The sequence below is a fragment of the Nicotiana attenuata genome, chromosome 8 (assembly GCF_001879085.1).
Source record: "Nicotiana attenuata strain UT chromosome 8, NIATTr2, whole genome shotgun sequence".
NCBI lineage: Eukaryota > Viridiplantae > Streptophyta > Magnoliopsida > Solanales > Solanaceae > Nicotiana > Nicotiana attenuata.
The window spans coordinates 14,604,576-14,611,991 of NC_031996.1; positions in this window are offsets into that span (position 1 = coordinate 14,604,576).

Below are 7,416 nucleotides of genomic sequence, written 5' to 3' on the forward strand. Positions count from 1 at the left end.
ACAACCGACCCCATGTGCTGGTAAGTGCCTAGCCTAACCTCGGCGAAGTAGTGACGAGGATAGGACCATACTACCAAATAAACCTGTGCAGTTAAATCATATACAGCGGAAAATAAAGGCAAAACTTTACAATTAAAGATAGGAAAGGAAATCATGCTGCGGGGAACAACAAGTATCAAAAGAAAACCAACAGTTAAATGTAGAGAAACCATAACTATGTTATCCTTAAAACTCAGAAAATCAAAGACAAGTGCACGGCATCATCCTTCGTGCTTTAACACTCTCTCACAAGTAACATGCACGGCATCACCCTACGTGCTTTGACACTCTCTCACAAATATCGTGCACGGCATCACCCTTCGTGCTTTACACTCTTCCTCACCCAAGCAACAATCACAAGCAATTTGGGCAAGGGAATCAATGACATCACAATAAAATCAAGTAACAACAGAAAGTCAGGAAATAAACGTAAAGAACACCATAACTCAATTATCAGCAAGAATCGGGAAAATCAAGGACAAGTGCACGGCATCACCCTTCGTGTTTTTACTCTCGTCCTCACCATAAGAATCAATATAATCGACATGGCATCGCCCTTCGTGCTTTTACCTCACATAATCATGGCACGGAATGATCCTTCGTGCATTATCACTCATATAAAGGCACAGAATGGTACATCGTGCGTCACGGCATCACCCTTCGTGCATTAACACTCTCTCACAAATATCATGCACGGCATCACCTTTCGTGCTTTAACACTCTCTCACCAATACAATGCACGGCATCACCCTTCGTGCTTTAACACTCTTTCTCACCCAAACAACAATCACAAACAATAAGGGCAAGGAAATAAATAAAATCACAATAAAAATCCTGGCAAGGGAACAATGGTACAATAATTATATCCCGGCAAGGGAACAATATCAAAAGCAACAACATCCCGGCAAGGGAGAAAACCTTTGAAAGCAACAACATCCCGGCAAGTGAGATAACATTAAAAGCAATAACATCCGGCAAGGGAGACAATATCATAATCCTCTTCTCTTTTTCACATTTACTTCACAACTCAATTCACAACTTGAGCCAATGCTCTATAATGTTCAATTGCCAATAATACTTCCACAAATCATTTTACAACTTGAGCCAACGCTCTTCAACTTTCAATTACCAATAGTACTTCCACAAATCATTTTACAACTTGATCCAACGCTCTTCAATGTTCAATTACCAAATTTACTTCCACAAGCCTTGTTGAAAAATAGGAATATCACATAAGGCGTGTACAATACAAAACAGAGTCACATTAATTATAGCATAAGACTCACGGGCATGCTTGACACCAACGTATAGATACTCGTCACCATGACTATACGTTGTACTCAACAATTAACACATAGAAAATAGGACACGACTCCTAATCCCTCAAGCTAAGGTTAAACCAAACACTTACCTCGATGCCTCGAACACAATTCAAGCCTCAACTGCCGCTTTACCTCTTGATTCCACCACCAATTCGCTTGTATCTAGCCATAAGTTACTTAACTATATCAATAAATTCTAAATGAATCAATTCTAATGCATGAAAATACGTTTTAAAGTTTCTCCCAAAAAGTCAAAAATCGATCCGGGGCCCACAGGGTCAAAACTCGAGGTTCGAACCAAAACCCGATTACCCATTCACCCACGAACCCAAATATATAATTTATTTTAAAATCGGACCTCAAATCGAGGTCCAAATCCCCAAAATTTGAAAAACCTAAGTTCTACCAAAAACACCCAATTTCTCCTATGAAAATCCTTGATTTTGAGTTGAAATCATGTAAAAAGATGGATTAGATTGAAAGAAATGAGTTAAAAATGACTTACAATTGATTTGGAAGAGTAGTTGTCTTTGAAAAATCGCCCAAAGGTGTTTAGGTTTTGAGAAGGTTTGAAAAAAGGCTGAAAATGCATCTAAGTGTCAATTAACTGGTCTCTGATGTCGCAATTGCGACCAGGGTTCGCAATTGCGAACCCCTCAGAATCTGTTCACTTCGCAAATGCGAAGCTTTTGTTGCATTTGCGACCCAGCACAATTCTGGTCACCTTCGCATTTGCGAGGGACACTTCGCAAATGCGACATCGCATTTGCGATATAAACGTCGCATTTGCGACCAAAGGCAGCCCAGGTCGACACTCGCATTTGCGATACTTGTTCGCATTTGCGAACTCGCATTTGTGAGCCAGGCTTCGCGAAGCCTGCAGACCTGCAACCAGCAATTTCCTAAGTTCAAATTTCACTCCGTGGCCTATCCGAAACTCACCCGAGCCCTCGGGGCTCCAAACCAAACATGCACGCAAGTCCAAAAACATCATACGGGCTTGCTCGTGCGATCAAATCATCAAAATAACATCAATAACTATGAATTTAGCATCAAAATCAAAGAAAAATCTCATGAACTCTTAAGTTCAAATCTTAACAACCGAAGGTCCGATCTTCATTTCAAGTCTGTTTCTTACCAAATTTTACAAGCTCGACTTAAATACCATATAAGACCTGTACCGGGCTCCGGAACTAAAATACAGGCCCGATACCATCGAATTCAATTACATTCAAATTTTCAAAAACTCTAATAATTTCAGTTAAACAATTTTCTTCGAAAATTCATTTTTTGGGCTTGGGACCTCAGAATTCGATTCCGGGCATACGCCCAAGTCCCATATTTTCCTACGTACCCTCCGGGACCGTCAAATCACAGGTTCGGGTCCGTTTACCCAAAATGTTGACCGAAGTCAACCTAAATTCATTTTAAAAGCAAAAATTTATCAATTTTTCATAGATTTTCACATAATGGCTTTCCGGATACACGCCCGGACTGCGCACGCAAATCGAGGTGAGACAAAAAGGAGGTTTTAAGGCCTCGGATCACAGAATTTATTTCTAAAACAAGTGATGACCTTTTGGGTCATCACAGAAGAAGTTCTGTCTCTAGTTTCCATTTGATCCTTTCAATTGGTGCTTCTTCAACAACTATATTCATTTAACTGGCAGCAAAGCCCCACATGGCGGCGGCCTGGATATCGGTGGATTGGGAACGGAGTTTCGAGCTGAGGAACTTGAAGAGTCTGTTACCTTTTTTTTCCATTGTAAATAGTATGGTAGAAAGAAAGATTCAATGTATCTCGCTGTATTCCATGTATTTCATTGTATTCACTGTCTTTTTTTTTTCATTGTATTTCAATTTATCTCGCTGTATTCCATGTATTTCAATGTATTCACTGTCTCGCTGTATTCCATGAATGTATTCATATATTTTTTTAATTAATATAATTTATGTATTCAGATATATATATGTATTCAAATGTATCTGCAGTAAGTATTCATATGTTTTTGCACTATAGATGACCTGCTATACTTCATGTATTCAATATATTTTTATGTATTTAATTGTATTCAATGTAATTATATAATTTCAATATATAAATCTATTTGTAAGATACCACTAAAAAATATTTTAGTAATGATACCAATAAAAAAAGAAAGGATGGATTGAATCTCTGAAGATTGTTCTGTTTTTGGGGTATTTTTCGGTTGAGAATCTTTTCTATAATTGAAAATACAATTTTTGTGTGTTATAATTGAGTTTGTTGAGTTATATTAGGAGTCTATCGCGTTAATTGATTCACTTACCGTTTTTAAACAACTGAAGACCTTTTTTCGCAAATTTCGTTACTGTATTCACGAATACAGCTCGCGAATACTGTCGAATACATTTCTCTGCTTAGCTGGACTCCCCTGTTTTTTATCGAGTTTTGCTATTGTATTCATGAATACAGTAGCAAAAATACATCGAATACAGTCTATAACAACTGAAAACATAGCTATAGGAAGTAATTTAGTAAATGGTAACTATAGCAAGCTAATAATCACTAAAACATAGTGGTTTCTGAAAATTTGATTCGAAGAGTTATCTTTAAAGTGGCTATTGAATTTCAACACAAGGAATGATCAAAGTGTTGAAACTTTAGATTCTTTATAAATTTTAACTATTAATAGCATTATTTTATTTTAAAAAACTTAAGTAAATTCTTCAAGATGTCCTAAAAAGAATAGAGTTATTGTACTGAAACGTAACAATATCAAAATTTATTGTAATAATTGTTTTGTCAAGTCTTTCAGCCCTCCTAGAAGGGTATTCTACTGAAATTCCAGTTCCACCTTCAGTTTGAGAAGGATAGACGATATATACTTTTATTTGTATAAATGCTCAATATTGATCGTATAGGGTAAAATATGTTCATATTAAATTGTTACGACCCAAAACTTTCCTCCGTTGGGTATCGTGATGGCACCTAGTCTTAGCGACTAGGTAAGCCTAACATTAACCAAAATCACAACAATATATAACTAACATCTAACAATTTCGAAATAGAAGTCTCTATACAAATTTACAATCCCAAAACCGGTAGTACAAGTCATAAGCTCTACTAAGTTTTGCTAGGAAACCTCTAAGTACAACTGTTCTGAATAAGGATAAACAGTGCAATACAAAAACTAGAAGGTGACTCCGGAGCCTGCGAACGCAGCAGCAGGTTTACCTTGAGTCTCCATAGCAACAATCCGCACAGCTACTAACGATCGAATACCTGAATCTGCAGAAAAAGTGCAAAAGCGTAGTATGAGTCCACCACAGCGGTACCCAGTAAGTATCAAGACTAACCTCAGTGGAAACACAGTTTAAATCCGTTGATCATAGATAAAAGAGAGGCAAGTAGCAACTCAACAAAAACGACCGCTTTCACACCGGGTTTTAGCCAATAACCATCACGAGGAATCGAACCTCAGAGTATTCGCAATTCACGAGTCCCAATTCCGGAACCCTAAACACTTGGCATTCTGTGCCCTCATTGCAAACTTATTGTCACACCTCCTTTTTCTACCCGGAAGGGGGTATAAGGGAGTTTTTTCAATTTAAGTGATAATCGAAACGGGATTATTTATCAAATTCAGAGTCGCCACTTGGGATAATTTATGGTGTCCCAAGTCACCGATTTAAAATTCCGAATCGAGGAAGTTTGACTCTGTTATACAGTCCGCGAAATACAGAAATCCGGGTAAGGAATTCTGTTACCCGGGAGAAGGTGTTAGGCATTCCCGGGTTCCGTGGTTTTAGCACGGTCGTTTTAATCATACTTGGCTCAATTAAATTATCTAATTACTTATTTTAGAACCTATGTGCATTCACCTCTTTTAATTAGGAAATTATCTTAAAACAGGTTACGCGTACGTGTACCCATTTGTTTGGCGCGTCAAAATTATGTCACGCGTACGTGTCCACAATTAATAATGCTTTATTATTATTAAGAAAGTTTAGTCGAAGTTGCGCGAATGCATACTCTGATTTTGTTTTTAAGATCGTAATTATGTCATGCGAACGCGTACACAACCACGATGGTATATTAAACGTGCCTAAAGCAAGCTACGAATATTCATGTTTAAACTAAGTTTGGAGTTATAAAAGGCCACTAATTATAAGTTTGCATTAGAGGAGAAATTAGGCCCTTAATTATTTGAGAAAACTGGGCCAGCAATAGGCCCCATTTATTACCTACAGGAGTCTTCAAGAGAAAATGTTGCTGGTAGGCATTGGGCTCGAAATGGAGCCCAAGAGTGAGGACAAAAGGGCAAAACAGGCCTGGTCTTAACCAGGCAGATTCGATTGGGCCAGTATCAGGCCCAACTTTCAAAGATGAGCTTTAACATGACAATCCAGTTTATTGTTAGAAGAAAATTTTAAGAAAAATGCTAAAGATACTTGGACCGAAATTGAGTCCAAAAAGTGAAAGAATAACGGAAGCCAGTCACAGGGAGCTTGGTTCAGACCCAGCTGACATATCTGGGCCAAACACCCGGCCCAGTTATCCTAAACAAAAGACCTTTGATGTTCAGGCCTCAATTGGGCCTGATTTTATTTGTGCATAGAAATTAACTACCTAACTACTGAAAATGCAGAATATTAATCAAATATTATAAGTTAATTCATTTAACATGCTGCTAATATCAATCAACAAAAGATCAAATTCTAAATTAGTTCATGCATTATCCTATACCTAAACATGCAATCATGTTAATGACATTGAACTTCAAAATGACTTAACTGAGGAAACATGCGTGCAATATACTTTCAACATGTTCAAAGTCCCAATAATATACAACCACTATGCACTATAGACTGTCAAACCATATAGTAAACAACTAACTAATTCCATCCTTTAAACCTAAATATTGTGACTAAGTTAAAGAATAGAGCTTCAATTTCAGCAAGCACAAACAAATATGGATAGAAACTACGAAGCTAAAATAGAAGATATCAACAAAGGAAAAATCTGAAATTCTATTCAAAGCCAACAGGTTACAGCTTCATCTTTGTCATTTCAAAGCTCATGAGAATACCTGGATACAGCAAAGAACAGAATGAGGTGAGGATTTCAGCAAGAAAGATAAATGGAGATCAATAACAGCCAACAGCAGTAGCAGCTTCAACTTAATCCAGAAACTTCAGGAGAATTTTCTAAGTTTGTGCTAAAATCAAAGGAAAGTAGACTCAACCACTAATAGAATAGTAGCTGAACCTTTTTGAGTGTTTTTAGGGTTCGAAATTCTCCGAGTCAAATGAGTGAAGAAATGCTCTATTTTATAGGCATCCAAAAATGCCATGTGCAGAAAAAGAATTAGGAAATTATTCCCTTCAGCCACAAAGACATCTTTTAACAAACATGGACAGCTGGTTGTCCCTCCTTGGCTTCAGCATTTGTGCTAACCAAATGAGGCCAGCTGCCCCTATTCTAGAACCTTCGAACATGGTCTTTATCCTATTTCATATTTACCCACCCTTCAAACAAACCCCTTAAGTTTTCTTTTATTCATTTGACACCCTAGAAGTGTCTACTGATTTACAAATCAAGGCAAACAAAGGCCATGCCAAAAGGAGTCAGAGTCCAGATCCAAATGACAAACAGAGTTGAAATAATGCAATTTAAGCCCTAAGATTGACCTAATCAGGAAATAAAAGTGTTCATCTAATTGACCTAAATAAAACTGGATTTAAACGACTAACCATCTAAACAGCAACCAAACCAGGATTAAAATGAAACTGTAAAGAAATCCTAGAAATTAAATTACTCAATTTATAAATCAAAACAAATTAATCAACTAAATTAACATTTGGAAATCTGACTAAAACTAACTAATTGCAGAATACCGAGAGGAACAATTAAACAAAAATGGAAGCAAAACAGAATAGTCATGCAGGCATAAAATCATTCTGAAAAGAAACTTAGGTATTGATCTAGCCGAAACAACAAAATAAAGAAAAGAAATAAAGAAACAAAGCGATAATTCCAACAGTTTTAACAAAAAGTCAGATAATTAAACCA